Here is a 19,230-nt window from a genome sequence, read left to right on the forward strand (position 1 = left end):
ATACATACATACATCTATCATCAAACCTTTACCTAGCAGTACGTGCAATATCCTAAGATCGTTCATGTACTATTTACATACCATACACATATAACTCATACATCATACATACTTTATTCGACATCAATCATACACCATATATATCATTCATATCTTTAGCTACCACCTGACGGTCCATGCCGTATCCGAAGATCGTTCATGCACCGTCAAGCAATCATCTTACATAATTCATATAAGGCATACACTTACCACTTACGGTAAGTGTATTAACTATCACATCGAGTATGCACACACCCCCGAAAACATAACAAGGAAGTGGGGCTAGAAACTCACCTGAACGCGATTACGTTCACCGTTTATGGTAATTCCTTTCATGAGCTGTGCACGACTAACTGTATAACAATTACACGTATCAATTACTATCACTATCCAAGTCGTATTTCTAATCCAGTTATAACCCTCAACGAACGGGGGTCCGGGGGCAGCGCCCCTGGCAGCGGGGTCTAGGGGTGGCAGCCCCTAGCAGGGTTCAAGGGGCAGAGCCCCTGGCTGGGGTCGAGTCGATCACATTTTCCATTAGCATTTTGAATCATTAATTAATTTGCTACTTAAAAGTCCAAGGGCTTCTTTGTAATTAAATAATTCTTTCTAAGTCCAGGGACTATTCTTGTCATTCTGTTAAACTTCTAATTCGTTACTTGTTCATAAGGAATTGGCTTATCTTAGCGAACTGGTTCCTATAACGAATTGAACCCTTTAACGAACTGGACTCCTTAACGAATCCATTCCATAGCGAACCAGTCCATCTAATTCGTTATCTCCCCTAACGAACTGGTCATAACGAATCAAGGGTAATTCGTTACCCTTTCCCTTAACGAATCAGATACGAACTAGAGCTAGTTCATTACGCCCCCTTATTCGTTAGGTTTCCATAGCGAACTAGGGTTAGGTCAGGGAATGTCAGAAATTCCCTGACATTCTTACCTCGCATTCCACTTTTCCGATGCCGTCGCCGGAAAACCGCGGATTCGCCGGAAAAAACGAGTTTTAACTCGTTTTTCACCGTTTTTCGTCCCGTTCGATCCAGATCTGAGTTAGGGTGATCCCTAAGCTCATCTTAGGTTCGGTTTATATCTGTTTCCACCCGGATCTCGTGACGTAAACATTTTAACGGTGTCGGCTCGTCGTTTCGTGTTTATATCTAATGGTTTTAAGCTCATACAATATCATACTATCATTACCTTGGATCGGGATCGGTTTCCTTGGTGATATCGGCTAGAGAGAGAGACTAGAGAGAGCTTAAGTGTGTGTTTTGGGAGGTGTATGGAATGTGTGAAATGATTGATTAATGAGCATTTATGACTTATATAATTATGGATCATGGGCTTAAGCCCATGGTCCTTTCCTCTTTCTTTCAGAGCCCAAGTCCATGACCCATATCCATTTAACCCAACACTAGCCCGACTCATAATAACTCATATTTCATTTATTAACTGGAACCCGAAAAACGGGATGTTACAACTTGTTTGTTCCTTTCCAAGCATCATTCACCACAACCAATGTATCATAGTTCTGAAGATTTCTCTAAGGATAACAGAAATAGACTTTGCTGTGTTTGTGGTCACCCATCTCACCTTGCAAGACATTGCAAGAACTGGCATAGAAAGCAACGTGAAATGAACAGTCAGTTTAATCAATTCTGTTCCTGAGCTGCACCAAGCTCAAGAACAAGAAACGATCAATCTGATAGTTCTGCCAGTGAAATGGATGTGAGATCCATAAATAAGAAAAACAGTAAACCTCCTTTATAGATAACCAAAAAGGAAAGAGCAAAAAGGAATTCCAAGACTGAAGAGTCAAGGAATTCACCGAAGGGAAACAACAAAACGAATCCAAATATTTTAAAATCTGAGGATTATATTTTAAAACCAAGAAAACAATCAAGAAAATTATCTAAAACTAGGAAACCTGCATGTGCATGGATCCCTAAGGATTGTTCTTCTGATTCTGACACGTCCCAAAACTTCATAACTGATGACACGACAATAAAAGATGGTAACACAGTGGTAAACCTTCACGAGACAACTAAGTCTCGGGAACCCATGTTTAATTAATTGTTAATGTATGTAGGTTCAGTCAAGAAGGTATGTCGACAGTCTTTGGTACCTAGACAATGGTTGTACCTAATACATGACGGGAGACGGGTCCTTACCGTTTGACGTTAAACCGTTTAACGATGGACACGTTTCTTTCGCCGGAGATGTGGGTGGTAATATCACAAAATGTGGAAGAGTATTGAATGGGATCCTGACATTTGATGACGTCAATTGTGTACCAACTAAACCATAATCTGCTAAGTGTCTCAAAAATATGTGATCGACACTACTCCACACTATTCACTTAGAATGAATGCTTGATTCTCAAACCAGGATTAAAAGTCCCAGAAGAATGGATATTGATGCGTACTCCGAGACATAATGATGCTTATATATTGAATATGAGTAGCTCTTACTCACGTAAGACCGCTTCATGTTTAATACCTAAAGCCTCGGAAAACGACTCCTCTCTATGGTATAAACATCTTGGCCATGTAAATTTCAAAAAAAGGTGAGCATGTGAGGGGATTGTCTGTTAAATCTTTTTCTTGTATTGAAAAGTGTATTTCATGCTCTAAATGCAAGCAACACAAGCCCAAGACGATTAAATCCATAGATTCCATTCTTCAGTTGTTACATATATATGGATTTATTTGGTCCTATCCATCCATTGGCAATCGGCCGAAAAGCCCACTGTCTTTTGATTACTGATGACTTTTCTCATTTCAGTTGAACATTCCTTTTAGGGCATAAGGATGAAATCGCTCAAATTATGATCAATTTCATTACACTAGTGGAGAGGCAGACGGACATGAATGTGAAATGTATAAGAAGCGATAACGGAAACAAGTTTTGCAACCAAACGGTAAATGACTTTTGCAGTTCAAATGGAATAGAATGCCACTTCAGTGCACCTTACACTCCACAACGAAAAGGTGTAGCTGAACGTCGAAATTAAACATTGATTGAAGCTGCTAGAACAATGTTGTCAAACTCCAAGCTTCCTTTGTTTTTCTGGGGTGAAGCAATAAATGCTTCTTGGTTCATTCAAAATCGTTTGATCATCAACAAACGCTTGTAGAAGACTCCGTATGAGGTCTACTACAAGACAAAGATGCAAGTCAATTACTTTAAGACATTTGGATGTCCCCGCACCCTGCTCCATACCGGTGCTCAGCCTGATCCAAAATTTTCTTAAAAAGCAGATGAGTGTTACTTTGTTGGTTATGTTACTAACAAAACCGCTTATCGTGTCTACAACAAAAAGACCAAGCTGGTCATGGAATCATTCAATGTTGATTGGCAAGAACTTATTACCACAGATGCATGCACGGGTCCGGATTGGTTGTTTGATTATGACTACATGTTCAAACAGTTTCTTGGCATGTACACTCCACCACCTGCAAACACACAAGTCCCATCTTCTTTACCCAAGCCTCTATTGATGCAATCCATTGTCAATAGTTTTTTTGAAGTGACACTACCTGCTGAACCTTCCAATAGAATAGTACCACCTGTTGCACCACTAGCTGATCCCCTACCAGAAAATAATCAATTTATTGACAATCCTGCTCCTCAAACTGCTGATTCAATTGAGATGGTTGAAGTTGAAGATGTATATGATACCGATTCTGGTGACTCCTTTCAGTCTGCTGAAAATGTGGAACAACACCAGACCGAACTCGTGGTAGACCTTCAACCAGCTCCAAGCGTGGTAGAATCTGTTGCCATGCCTCCCTCTCAAGAAGAAACTGTTCAAGCTGCTCCTGCCACCGAGGAACATATCATTGTTGATTCTAACAATACTGCTTCAACTCCCATCAATACAATTTTTGTTCCGTAGGGTGAAGATCTCTGGGATGCACAAATTGCTCAAGAACATCTACTGGATCAACCTGACTCAATTCAATCAACCACTGATGTCCTTGTTAATGCTCCTTGCATTTTCCATCCCATAGAGAACTTGTCAGTCAATCTCCAAGAAGAACCTGTCACCATTTTCGATAATATTCCTGATATGCCCATCCATCGAAATCATCCCACAGAGAACAACATTGTTTCTCCATATGCTGGCATCCAAACAAGGAGTAAATCTGGTAACATTAATAGATGTGATTTGAATAACCGAAGGACAACATAGTGGCCTTGAAGGAAAACTCGTGGGTTAAAGCTATGAAAGAAGAGCTGTTGCAGTTCAAGAGGCTTCATGCTTGGAGGCTGGTCAAGATGCCAGAGAACAAAAGACCGATTGGGACGAAAGGGGAATTCAGGAACAAGAAAGATGAAAAGGGGGTAAATATAAGACACAAAGCAAGATTGGTTGTGCAAGGTTTCTCTCAACACGAAGGTCTTGATTATGATGAAACTTATGCACATGTGGCTAGGCTGGCCTATGCCTCGTACATGAATTCCAAAGTGTATCAAATGGATGTGAAGACCGCTTTCTTGTATGGAAAGGTGAAGGAAGAGATCTACGTGAAGCAACCACCAGGTTTTGAAGATCCTGATCATCCGAACTACGTTTAACATCTTGATAAATTTATTTATGGCCTTCACCAAGCATCTCGTGCTTGGTACGCTACCCTAGCAGATTACTTGTTAAAGAATGGCTACATAAGAGGAGTTATCAATCAAAAGCTATTTATCAAGAAGGTGATGGATGATCAGATCTTGATCCAAGTGTACGTTGATGACATTATCTTTTGATCTACATCAGATAAATTGTGTAGAGAGTTTTCCGAGGTCATGCAAAGCCAGATTGAGATGAGCTCATTAGGAGATATGACTTTCTTTTTGGGTTCTCAAGTTGAACAAAAGGAGGACGGAATTTTAATTTATCAAGAAAAATATGTTCGAGACATCGTCCAGAAGTTTGGGTTCAAAGACTCCTCTCCTTTTCTCACTTTGATTGCTACTAGACCTATGCTCGTTCCAGATCCATCGGGGACTCCAGTTGATCAACATCTTTATCGATCTATGATCGGCTCCCTGGTGTATCTCATTGCCCGCAGATCAGAAATTATGCTTTGTGTCTGTCAGTGTGCCAAATATGAGTGTAATTCAAAAGAATCCCATCTAATTGATGTAAAGCGTATCTTCGGTATCTAAAGGGGAAGCCTTGCTTAGGTCTTTGGTATCTCAAAGACTCCCCTACGGTATTACATGCTTACACCGATAGCGATTATGGGCGATGCAATCTTGATCGAAAGTCAACATCCGGAGGATGTCAGTTCCAGGTTGATAGGTTAATCTCCTGCCAATGCAAGAAACAAGTCATCGTGTCCACCTCCACTACTAAAGCGGAATACATTATCGCCTCTGCTTGCTGTTATCAACTGCAATGGACCCAGCGTCAGCTGCTGGATTACGGTTTGAATTTCTTTAACAATCCCATTAAGTGTGATAACGAGGCAGCAGTTTGTATTGTCAAAAACCCAGTCCAACACTCAAAGACAAAACACATTGAAATCTGAATACATTTCATACGTGATTTTTATGATCGGAAGCTTGTCATTATTGAAAGGGTTCACATTACAACTTTGTTGACGTGTTTACAAAAGCCTTTGATCGTGCCCCATTTTTATACCTTGTTGAGTCATTGGCCATGATCTCATTCGTTCAAAATTAAGTTTGTTTTAATTTATTTTATTTTTAATTTATTTTACTTATTTTATTTTAATTTTTATCCTTTTTCCTTATCCTATGTTATTTTTTATTTTGTTTCTTTATCTTATTTAATCTTATTTTACTTTAGCTTTATTTTTAACTTTTTTTTACAGAAAATTGTAAATATTTTTCAAATATGTCACGATTTTAGAGGGAGAAAATGTGTTAAGTTTAACTCACCAAAAAGATTTTCGGTTTCATCTTTAAGAAAAACAAAAATGAGTCATTTGACTTGTTAGAAAAAAAAGATTTTTTACTCTCTTTAAGAAAACCAGAAAAAGCTTGAAAAATATACATTCTCTCGTTTAGAGAGAGCTCTTGCTTAGAGGGAGTCGAATATTATAAAAATTAGAAAGTTTTGAGAAATTGATCTGACCTTTGGAAAATTATAAGAATTGTCTTTAATGATCCTAGCACATGAAAAGAGTAGATCAAAAGCCAACAAGATCATTGCTTGATGTGTAGATATGCTTGAAAAATGAGTAAGTTTCACAGTGATATAAACTTAAATATAAATACTCGCCTATGCTAGTGGTTACAGTCTTATGAAGAGGTTGTCAACTCCAATATAAGTCATATTGATGAAGGCAAAAATGTTATTAGTCAGTCATACACGAGCCTGTTAGTGATTGGTCATAATAAAGTTATTCTTGCTTTAAATACAAATATTGAAAATCAAAATGATAAAGCAGGAAAACTGCAAAGTGCTTAAAAGAATTTAAATTCAACATAAAATGTTGAAAATTAATAAACAAAAAGAGGTATATTAGAACCACGCAACGTGTGGCAAAAACGTAAGTCCTAAACACTTTATATGAAGGCTTCTAAGTCCGTATGGCATGTAAGTCCATGGTTCAAACTTTAATATTGTTTAAAAGAAATTTTGCAAAAATATTTATATGAGCTCAAAAATGTTTTGATCGATCATTAGGGGTCAGAGTCAATTCGGGGTGATACCGATAAACACAAACTATGCCCAGATATGATGGAGTTTGTAACATTTCAGATTAACAAGGGACCACATAAGTGTCATGCTTAATTAATACCTTAACGGATCTCATTAACATCAAAAGTAAGTTTAAAGTGGATAAATTATATATAAAATCGACTTTGGGTTCTTGGCATAATAAAATCCAAATAGAAGTGTAATCTAGGACATTATAGATAATGCGATTCCATGTCGAGATCTTTCTCAACAAAAACATGTATATCTAATATTATGTAAATTAATTAACTTTAATATTAGTAATTAGTATAATATTAATTTCATCTTTACTTCAAACTCATTTTATTTTTATTTTTTATTTTTAAGTTTTTTTTTCTTTGTTTACATCCTTAAATTAATTTAACTGTGTATTAACTTTTAATTTTATTTTACTTTTATTTTCATTTTACCTTTGAGTTTATTTTAAATTTTTTAATTTTATTTAATTTTTTTTAATTCTAATATTTATTTTAAGTGTCTTTTAAGGGGTTAACGTTTTCACAACAAGGTCCTCATTGCAAATTTTGTTAGGTATTGGCCCGAAAAATATATCTTGCATATATTTAAAGTGTTTGGATTCGGTGGGTAAACATTTTTCGGGTCTAAATTTATAAATATTTTCAAAGTTCGGAGGTTGAGAGGGTAACATTGTTTAAAACTCGAGATGTTTTGACACTATCGCGAGATAATAGGTCAATTCAAAATATCTTTCACTTTATATTTTCAAAGCTTATCCACACTTTCTCTCTCTTACTTTTTCTCTCAAAAGCCACCGTCTTCCGGATCTAAACCCATATATTTTTCAAAACAATCAAACATGCTTCTAATCATACTTGAATAATCAAACATACATGAATCCGCCTCTTGTGGTATACTACTTTTCATGTTTTGATTATTTTTCTTGTTTATGGGCTCAAGAACAGTTCTTGATAGAACTGTTCATACCCGATTGGGTCTTTATATGTTGTTTTCTTTCATAATAGATGTTATAATCTTGTTGTTGATATAATTAGAACCCTTCTTGTTGATTTAATTGAATTTTTATAATGTTTTGTATAATTTTTGCATTTTTAGGGTTTATCGGTCAGGTTTGGGGTTAATAGATCTAGAAAAGGTGTTTGAAGGTGGGTTAAGATTGCCCAGATCTTCATACCTGGTAGGCATGAATCCAAAAAAGTGTTAAGGGATTGATTAATGGATGATATTGAATGTTTGGATTGTGTAATCGAATGAGGATTCGATTAGAAGTGTTTAGATGGAAAACTGGTTCAAGCGAAAAGTAATTGAATGTCTATTCTATTGGAAATGTTAAGATGGGAAAATATCTAAGGACTGAGTAATCGAGTCAAGAAACGATTAGATCACAAGGACTAATGTAATCGATTAGATATTCAATTAATAAATCAACTCTGGAAGATATAACAAGGACCATGTGATCGAATGCCCATACGATAAGACAACAACTTTGGATAAAATCTGCCAAGTACCAAGTAATCGAATGTCCATTCGTTAGAAAAGAAAGCTTCAGAAAACATTTTAATGACAATGTAATCAAATGACCATTTGCTTGGAAAAGTTTTGAACTAGCTGTTATTTTTATAAGGAAATTCTAATCGAATTGAGATTTATAATCGAATCGAATTGATTGTCCAATCTAATTAACTCACCATTCGATTCGATTAGATCATCATTCAATTAGATTAAAACTCTACATTCTATTAGATCAAATGGTACTTGTAAAATTTTCTTTAATTTAATATGAATGTAATCTAATAGAATACACATTCGATTAGATTAATCTACGACTCGATTAGATCATACTCAGATTCGATTAGAATAGTTTACACTTGTCAAATTTTCAAATGTTCACATTTCTAAAATATATATGCATTCGATTCGATTACTTGGGACTTGAAGATTTTGATTATATATACAAACTAAGACTGGATCCTTATGGCATTGGATTCGAATACTCAGCACTTAGACACTTTTTATGATTCAACTCCAAACATGTTTATAACATTTTGTAAAGATTTATTTTCTATTTTTTATTTTTTTTTATTTTTACCTTTATTTTATCTTTAATTTATCTTTAATTTATATTTATTTGTGTATGTGACTTTGTAATTTTTGTACTCAATTATCAACACTAATGTTCCTGTTGTATATTATAAGGTCATACAAAGTGTTTATATCTATGATTAACGGTTTAAGTGATTGTCCACTATCCCATGCTCACTGCCAAACCTGAAGTTCACAGCTCATGGCTTGAACAGTTTTGGACCCAGGAAAATACTGTGAAGAATGGTCCTTAGATCACCTCAAAGATAGACAGATTGGATGTGGTAGTGAATGAGGAAGTAATACATAAAGCTTGGGATATTAAAGATGATGTCGCTGACCCGTTTATTACCTTCTCTAAGGAAGACATTGCAGGGTATTTGGAGGAGATTGAGTACGACGTAAAGTGAAGTACGTGTGAGAAGAAGCATCTTCCTGTCCATTGGAAGCTTCTATTTCACATAGTTGCAAACTGCTTGTCATCACAAAGGGTGTCCTTGACAAGCTAAATGCAGATTGGGTCGGGGTAATTTTGTGTATAACACGCAACAAGAAGTACAACTATTCATGGATTTTCTTCAAATACATGTAAAGGAATGTGCTTGCTAAGAACAGACGTATGATGTACCCAAGATTTGTTCAATTGATTTTTGATTATCTGATTCGTGACACCCCAATCCTATGTACATGGATGAAGTGGATGTTGAAGGAAACATTGTCGAGTCATCCGAGTCGTATCATGTGAAGATGGTTTGGTAGTCTGCTTTGAAGGCTATTCTTGAGCTGATTGGGAGAAGTCTGTATAAGTATAAGGGTGTTGAGCCTGGGTTAAAGCTCGGTCAGTTCCCTGAAACGGAGACTGATAGTGATGAGACTGAGGCTGAGGAAGAAGGAGACAATGGTGATGATGATGATAATAATGATGATGATGATGGTCTCAATGAAGGTGGAGATGACGAGGAGGAACAGGACGAGCTTGTTGCTGATCCTGTTGACGAGCCTGAACAGGAAAGTGAACCTGAAGCAGATGTCATGGTTGAACACATATCAAAGCATAAGCATGATAAGGGCAAGAGGAAGGTTGGAGAATCCTCCAAGAAGTCTGTTGCTGCTGCCGAAAAGGGGGAAGAAGAGGAGCCGGAGTGTTTGTTGAAACGCTCATAGAAGACAAAAGATTCCAAGAAGTCTCCGTCGTCCAAAGTGTCTTCTATTAAGGTACGATTCCTTCGACTGCAGCTATGATTAGTGAATCACTAGCCACACAAACCACCACACCACAAACCACCACCATACCTGACCCACACATAGGTTCACCCACAACCCTAGCAAAAACCATAGAAGCCCTTGTAGCCAAATAAATTAAATTCACCAAAGCCCAAACCTCAACCTCACAAAAAACCCAATCCAAAACCAAATTTAAATCCCAATCAAAATCAAAACCTTGGTATATCCTTAAAACCAAACCCAGGCCCAAGACAAAAACCCCATCACTTAGAGACGAGCCCGTTACACCTCCCGAAATCTCACCAACCAAACTAGACGAGCCCTTACCATCAATATTTGAAAATATTCCTTTGACCACCCAAGCCCAAACCTTATTATCACCTAGGACCACCGCACACATTACCTCACCAACATACCAATTCACATCACCAATTAGAGGAACATCCTTCTGGACCTCCACATTCACAACATCCATCTAATCATAAACCACCACGTCAACCCTAGAAACCACAACCGAACCTATAAGCTTACCTTTAACCATCACCACATCAGTCCTAACCCTATCCCTAACCTTGCCTATACCAACCACACCACACTCAACCATGTCAACCACACCTCCCTCAACCCAAAACAGCCCAATCATAGCTGCCACTCCTATTTCAAGTGTTAAGTTGAAGAAGTCATGTGTGTTTCGAGATACTATCCTCGATAGGATTAAGGTATTGGAGGAAGCAAATGAGAACCGAGCCAAGCGTGAGATCTTGTTGATCAAATTCATCAAAGATCAACAAGCACTCAATCAAGAAGTTACGAGACAAAGCGATGTTCTGGCTGATCGAGTGGCCATTCTATAAGAATAGAGAGACTTAGCATGCCCTGATTATAAGTCATAAAAAGTGGATCAAATATTGCAGCATAGAATCAACACTCAACAAGAATTGATTAATTAGAATTCATTGAGAAATGCTGATTAACATGATGGACTAGAAAGGATTGAGTTAAGGGTATCTAAGCTGGAGACTGATCTTCCCTCCTCCTCTAATTTTGCAAGCAACTTTAGAAGGGAACTTGACTCCACACTTGATCGAGTTTGGTTGGACTTTGAGCGTCTTGGCTCAAGAGTCGGGTTATTGTAGAGGTGATCCAGTTCCTCAAGGGACGTGGATAGATTGATGGGTGAGAGCATAAGGTTGCGTAACATGATTGAGTAGCTTAAAGGAGAAATGGAGGATCAACGCGACACTCAAGGTCGTGTGAATTAATAGTTGGTGAACCGCTACCTCACAGTCCTAGAGGTGATGCGGTTGACAGATGAGGATGTGGAGAACCTGAGGACACACTTAATGGAGACTTTCCATGGCTTTCTCCGTGTAAACGAACCAAGGACAAAGCAAAGCAACGAAAGACAAACTACTTTTGCCAATCTAGTCTCAGATGCTGAGAGTGTAAGAGCTCAAGGAAACATACATGGTTTCCTGTATACTAGTGAAGCAAGGAAAGATGATGGTGCAGGAAGTTCAGATGTGAAAGCAAGTGTTAACGAGCCTACTTCTGTTGTTGGAACTATTGTGAGAACTGAACTCGTGGTTACTACTACCGCCACAACTGGGCTGGTCAATTCCACAAGTTCTCCACTTGTTGTACCTATCAAAGGTGTACAAGTCAGTGCTTCTGTCACAACTGTATTGATTCCATTTGTTCCACAACAATATGTCTCTCAAGGTGGTAGTGGAGGTAATGGAAATGGTGATTATGAAGATGAGTCTAATGATGAAGACAATGATGGTGACAATGATGGTGACAATTATGAAGACTTCTTCTTGGGAGAAGAGAAAGAGATAAGTTTTCTGAGAAAGAATAATTCATTGTGTAGGTATTTGTCTGCTCAAGTTTCTAAATTAACAAAAAAAGCCCCTCTATATAAGAGATTGATCTTGTATCAGTTTGATTACACCAACAACAAGTAATAAAACCTCCTAGTTACCGAGAGTGGACGTAGGTCAGAGCCGGACCGAACCACTATAAATCTTTGTGTTGTTTTTTGATTGTGAGCTGAGTGGTGTGTTGATTTGTGTTTGTGTGTGTGACCCGGCTGATCCTAACAGAGCCGCCAAGTGAAACCAATAAGCCGCGTGAGACGGATGCTGTAATTGAGGCTGAACTCACCTCTATTTTTAACGTTTGTTCTGCTGCATGTACCTGCTTACCAATTCAAAAAGCTGTGGAAATAAATGAAGACAGTGATGACGGAATCAACTACTCACCTAATCTGGACACTCCGGATAGGGTGATTGAAGAACCCGTCACCCAAGAGCCCGTTGCATTTCCTATCTCCAAGCATGCTCGGAGAAAGTCAAAAAAATGCATCAAGTATTATAGCTTGAGCAGAATGGGAAGCCTAAGGTGGAAATCGAAGTCGTACCAAGACTCCGATTCAATCCTCTATGCAAAGTGGCACAAGGACAGCAAAAGCTGGGCTATTCCTTGTGTGAATGGTGATTTGACGTATCTCACCTATAGAGACATGCACTCTATGTCGATCCTTGATATGAACAACTTTCGAAAAACTAAACTGTGGGTCGAGGTGAGGAAGAAAACATAGTGGAGGGCTGGTTCAAACGGTTTTTAAGCCACGAATGGAGAGATGACTACCCGAAGTTCACTCTCAATCCAGGTAGGTCATACAAGTCAAAGGAAGTCAACCCTTTCACCAAGAAGCCAGCTAAGGGTCGAAGATACAAGATGCAAGGTGACCATGGAGAACCTATCTTTCATGGAATGCCCTTCGATGACGACTTTATGTTTGAATTTGTTGCTTGGGAGTTCAACAACGGTCATTGTGAGGTCATTATTCACTGTGAACGTACTCATGACCTCCGGTTCTTTGATGAACAAGAACTAGCTTGTTTTGGCATGACTGACCTGATGAAGCTCGTTAAGTCACCTTTGTTTATGTGCTATTGAAGATGCCCGTTGTGACAATACGGATGCCATCGTAGGAAAATTCAACAAGTTTGTAAGTATAGTTTTTGAGAAGCAACCATTCAAAGACCAAGATGATATCTTCGAGTACGATTTCGAGTCCGACTAAATATGGAAGCTAACTGACAGATACCAAATACTAGAGGGAGATTGTTAGGCCCATTTTGTATTAGTCTTTCGTATTTGTTTGATATGTATCGTTTATGTAATTTTAGCTAGTTGGACTTTGCTTGTATGTATGTTTGGCCCAAGGCCATTTGTAATGGAGCCCAATGGGCCATGAATAATGAAAAGCTGGTGTATGATCGCACACACTATATATAGTGTGTATAACTCATACACACACAACCTTTTGTCAGTCATATCTTTTAACAACTCTCAAACTCTCTCTACTCTCACGGCAATAATATAACCAAAAAAATATCCGAGATCTAGTCACACTTGAAGATGTTTCGAAATTAGGTAGTATGCTATATGTTAATTTTTTTAACGCATTATCAAGTTCTTTATATGCAAGTTGACAATTAATTTGTCTTATGCAGCTAATCCCCAAGCGCCCAAGGCGTCTTTGGCTCGGTTTCTTTAGAAGTGCAAAGAAATGTATAAATCTTTAAGGCTATTTTAGACTTTTAAACTAGTAGTCGAGTGTAAGCCTGGTGAAAATCGGGTCAAAACTGGTTAATAAGGGCTATGATGATCATGTATCTGAGCCTATAAACGAAGTGAGTAAACCTTTTGTTTTATTATAACGGTTAAAAGAAATATTTTTATTATCAGGGCAAATTTAATCTTGTAACGAGGAAACTTTTTAAATCTTTGTTTCATTAACGGGTAAAAGAAAGGTTCCTATTGTCGCGATTTTCGGATTATGATTATGTCAAATAGACCAATTTGTTATGGGTTACAAGTTGAATAAGATTTCTTTACTGGTTTTGCATATTAAACTCAACAAATAACAGCTTTTTTAAAGAAGGGGTAATTTTTCAAATCAAATGTGTTAGCTAAAATAGGTTTTGATACGGGCCAGATTTTTAGTTTTAATCAAGAAAACTGAGCATTTTAGTAACATTTGACTAAAGTGATCACAACGGCGGGTTTGGAAACAACACACTGAATACTGATTTCGGTTCAAAACTTGCACATTGTGTTTAATTTGTTGCATGTTGTGTTGCTGCAAATCCGATTAACGGGTCAAATTGTTTAAGTTGTTAATGAGTCAAAATTGTTGTCAAAAGTACAAGAAGCATGCTATTGAACCATCAATTGATTAACAAGTGATCCTATTCTCCTTTGCACTATTAGGTGGTTGATTATTAAAGCTTCCACTATCTACACATATTTTTTGAACTTTAATGTTGTTACAAATATGTATTTTCTATGTTTTGGCTAACTAATTGTTATAGATATGTATGAATTGTTAATGTTTGTAGTTTATTTACAATGTATATAAGTTGTTATTACTTATCTGTCTTATTTGGTTTGGTCGTTTGCTCCATTTGATGGACATTGTAGTACATTGAAATTGATGTTTACAAAATATAAAGTAAAAAATAGAATTGACAAATGTCCAAACATTTTATTGTAACTTACTTTGTTATATATTAATTTGATTTTTTGAAATTCATAAAACATATTTATTAATTAATATGCTTAAAAAACTATTTTTTTCAACCCATGTGACACACGGGATATATGCTAGTTGATTATATGTTAGTGACCCATATATCACACATGGCGGAATTTTGTAAATTCATGAGGTAAACGTATATCTATCTACGTATGTGTGTGTGTATGAATTATTATAAAAAAATGAATTTATGCAAATAGATGATTTGACGTATGTATTATGATTTTGCATTTAAACTTGGGTTGGTCTTGGTTAGAAAAAGGTCCGGTGAAGCCCAATATGGTGAAAGTTGAGATAACATAGGGACTTCCATAAGTTGGGATTATTGCCAACGAAAATGCCAAGGTTTTGGATATTAAAATCCAAAAATAAATTGAAACAAAACTTAAAAAAATGAATAAACTGAAATAAACCAACAACCAAAAATATTATAACCAAAACAAAATCAAATACCAATAAAAAGGAATGAAACTCCGAAAAATAGACCGGAAAGAAATAAAAAAAAAGCCACTATTTTCTATAGTTTATATATGTAAACATAATTTATAATAACAATTAAGAAACGATCAAGTTTAAACCACTATTTGATATCATTTATATATAATTTTAGATACCAAGCTCACTACCCAGACTACAGCTAAACAATATCCCCCCAATATTCCTTCCAGGTTTCACACCCAGGTCTTCGTCAAGCAGTGGTCTCACGTTTAGTTTTCTGCCTCCGAATTGTCATCCAGCGAACCGCTTTCTTATTTCCTGGTACAACCATATAATGCTTGACCTGGCGTTGCGTAATTGTTCTTATGATGACTTGGGCGAGTGGAGACAATGGTGCATGAGTTCCGAAGGTGTGCGGCGTGTGGCTTGATGAACTACTGTTCTCGTGGATGTCAAGCTCGTGATTGGATGATTGGACACCGTATAAAAATATTCTTTATAGACTTTGTTGGCCATTGGTAGATCATCTGGTGGTGCAAGATCATCTAAGACCAGTAAATAGTTGTCAAATACTGAATATTCCCACTAAAGAGAAATATGCAAGCATGTTATATATAAATGAAGGGAAACTTGTGTTTGTGTTTGTGTTTGACCAAATGATCAAGAAACTTTTGTCAAGAAAGTGAAACAGGGAAGAACACAGACAACTGAGTGAGGATCTAAGTTGATATGCGTGTTTAAATAGGTTAATATTTTAACGTTAACTAACGGATATATATGTTTGAAATTCAAACAAGAATACGTTACTTACGAAATGTTTTATATAAACATAATTAAATACAAGTTTTAAATAAGTTGGTATCTTAAGCATTAAATCAGCCAACGGCTATATGCTTAGCATTAACCAACGGCTATATGTGTTAAAATTCAAACAAGAATACGTTACTTTATGATTAAACAAGTTGGTATATTTACCATTAAATCGGGGAACGACTATGTGTTATAAAGCAAACAAGAATACATAATCTTTTGATTATATGATATTCAAAATATGACTGTTGTATAAGTTAATAAACTTAACGTTAACTAACGGCTATATGTTTGAATTTCAAACTTGAAAATGTTACTTTCTCAAAGAAAACAATTCAAAGATGATTTTTTTATATAAAAATATAACATATTTCAAAATAAGTTGATATCATTACCTTAATTGGCCAATGCCTATATGTTAGAACTTCGGAATTCAAACAAGAATACATTGTTGTTTCTAAGATAAAATATATATAAAATACAACCATTGTATATATACATGAATAGTTACTACTTTCAGATAAGAAAATGATATGAGGTAACTAATAAGTTATTACACATGGTCCACTAATATACTTTTGAATATGGAAATAATCCTTATTTTTCATAGTTTGTTTTTAGTAAGAGCTTATAAACAAGTTATCCACCATATTTGTTCAAGTTCATTCACAAATACCAATAAAATATGCATATAAAGCATCCCCCACCCATAGGCGTGAGCAGGGACTGGGGAGGGTGACGGTCAAAGGCCCAACATTTTTTTTCCTAAAAAAAGTTTCTACGTTTATCTTCATGTATATATTATTCAACACTATTAACTTAATAACATGAAGCTAGCTAAATTGTAGAAAATTTATCCTTAAAATGAGTTGTCTAAGTTCAAATCATGCATCACTCATTAGTTATTCTCTTAACTTTTGTGGTCTTCATATGTAAGGATCCATTTTATGAGCCTAACGTTAACGAATGACTATATGTTTGAACTTAATTAATAAGATTCATTTTAAAAGAAGGAATTCATACAAAATGATAATAAGATTAAGATAAATATCCACTAATACACTAACTACTAGTAGAAGAGCCCACACTTTGCAGTGGGACACAACGAGAGTTCGATCATGCAGTGATTCAGTTTGTTAACTTTAAAGCTCTTTCTCCGTAAGACACGGTTAAATTTTAATACATATAGGCAGAGAGCTCTGGTAGGAGAGAGTCTGCGCTTCGCGGCGGCTGTAAAATAAGACCACAATTCTGCTGGTCATAGGAATTTTTAGTGATACAAAATCCGTCAATGATGTATGATTTAGTCGCTAGGGTGAGGGATTGATTTTCCTACTAAACTAAACTAATCACTCAACCAACTAATAGATTAGTTAGTATCTCCTGAAAACAACCGAAAAGTTGTTAACTTAAAGGGATGGTTTTCCAACTCAACCCAATTACCCACTCAACATTTATTTTTTATTTTTTAATTGAACTATATAAATCATTTAGATTAAAAACATAATTTCATTAAATAAAAAAGATTACAATGCTTAAAAATAAAACACAATTTCAAAATAAGAAGAGTGAAGGCTCGGTTTCGCTTGGTTGTTTCGTGGCAAGTATGTAAGTTTGTTATCTCCCAAATCTACTAACTTAAAAAAAATAGAAATTTTGTTTTATTTAAATGTATGAATGTCTTGTAATCTTAACGATAATCAATAGTAACATATCTATATACTTGAAAACGCCGTGTTTGAATACTAGTATATCCATAGGACCAGTTAGTTCAATCAAACCACATTCAAGAACTGGATAAGTTATAAATATATATATTTATTGTTTAGTATATAAACGAATATTGATGAATCTAACTTAAGTAATACCACAAACTTTATTTATATTAAAATAGCTCCAAACTTCATATTTCAATAATAAGATCGCTCCTAACTTCAAATTGACCACTAGCTGGTTTCATTTTATCAACAAATGCACCATTAATAGTAGTACTAAGTACGTAGTATCTTAGGTAGCTTGGTTGTAAGGCCAAAAAGTGTGACTTGCGATATCAAATTACGAAATCCGTTACATACTAATGGTTAAGTGAATAATTTAAGCGAACGAGAAAATCGGACATGAAATGAGAGCTTCGAGGACACACATTTAACTTCAACGGGATAAGGCTTCTGGAATATGTTATGTTTTACTATATATAGAGGCTTTATGCGTTTATTTTATGTGCTTTTTGTAAGATGTAAATCACCACCCAAGGGGAGCTCACCTTGCGTGGTTCGGTTCTTTGTATGTTATCAATCTTTTAACCAACAAAGATATCATTCCTTATTTTATACTTATATTATTTATGTTCGGTCGTTTGACTTACCGCACCCATCTCGAAATATGTATCAAGTGAAAAATCTGTTCGGATGGTCGTTTTGGTACCTACAATTGGTATCAGAGTGGGTCGAATCTTATGATTCAACTTTGCTCTTGATATTCGGGTTCTATTTCCGCTATTACCCGAACGAGACGTTAAATTCCTTTGAAGTTTGAAAATAAAGTTTCTAGATCTAGAACCAAGGTTGGAAATAAAGTGGGAAATAGGCGTGTTTGAAGCATCTTCCTTGTAGATCCGGATGTTCGGGATCTACAAGTGCCCGATCCAGGCGTTTCGGAACCATTCCGCCATACGCCAAAAATCCGGCGACCCCTGCGGTTCTTCCCTGCAACGGGTTCGAAGTTGAAGGTGTAAAATATCAAACTCCGATACACATTGTCGGTTATTTCGGGTCGTTGCAAATGTTGGATGAAGATGTGCTAGAGAGGTTTGGCGGTAACTGTTGGCGGTGATAAATGGTGGTTATCCGGGTTTCAATTTTTCAAAAAAAAAAAGGAAAGAAGATGGTCGGAATGGCGTTGAATGGAAAATAAAGAAAGAAAGAAAGAGAAGAAGAAGTTAACGATGGCTGAGGCGGTCACTGGAACCGGCGACCACTATATTTTCTTTTGGCCGTGATGAGGTGATGGTGACTTATAGAGGTAGTGTTTGGTGAGCGACGTTTGATATGTAGAAGGATGGAGGGTGGCGGCGGTGACCGGACATCACCGGAATCTTTTTTCAGGCGAGTTTACTTTTCCGGTTGTCAGATTTAGTCACAACAAGGTGACGACTTGGTGATTTTGGTGTGGTAGTGGTAGATGGTAGTTAGTGGCATTGGTGATGGACGATGCATGGGTGGCCGGAACATGATTTTTCCGAAAGCTGGTGCCGGAATCACGTTTCCGGCGGGAGTTGCGGCTCTGCTGGTGGCGGCTTCATTCTTTGGTCACCAATATGCTAGGCTTTGTGCCCTATTGAT

At 36.5% G+C, this 19,230-nt stretch overlaps 1 long non-coding RNA gene across 1 annotated transcript in view; it reads left to right on the forward strand.

The window, feature by feature from the left end:
* The window catches only part of LOC143629660 (uncharacterized), a 49,624-nt gene extending 33,585 nt beyond the window's left edge, over nucleotides 1–16,039 (forward strand). The window contains exon 3 of the long non-coding RNA XR_013153007.1: nucleotides 15,763–16,039. This is a non-coding gene — a long non-coding RNA (uncharacterized LOC143629660). The remainder of the gene's footprint in view (nucleotides 1–15,762) is intronic.
* Nucleotides 16,040–19,230: the final 3,191 nt, after the last annotated feature.

The sequence above is a fragment of the Bidens hawaiensis genome, unplaced genomic scaffold (assembly GCF_021521415.1).
Source record: "Bidens hawaiensis isolate Kalapana, Puna unplaced genomic scaffold, B.hawaiensis_p1.1 tig00005445_1, whole genome shotgun sequence".
NCBI classification, from domain to species: Eukaryota; Viridiplantae; Streptophyta; class Magnoliopsida; order Asterales; family Asteraceae; genus Bidens; species Bidens hawaiensis.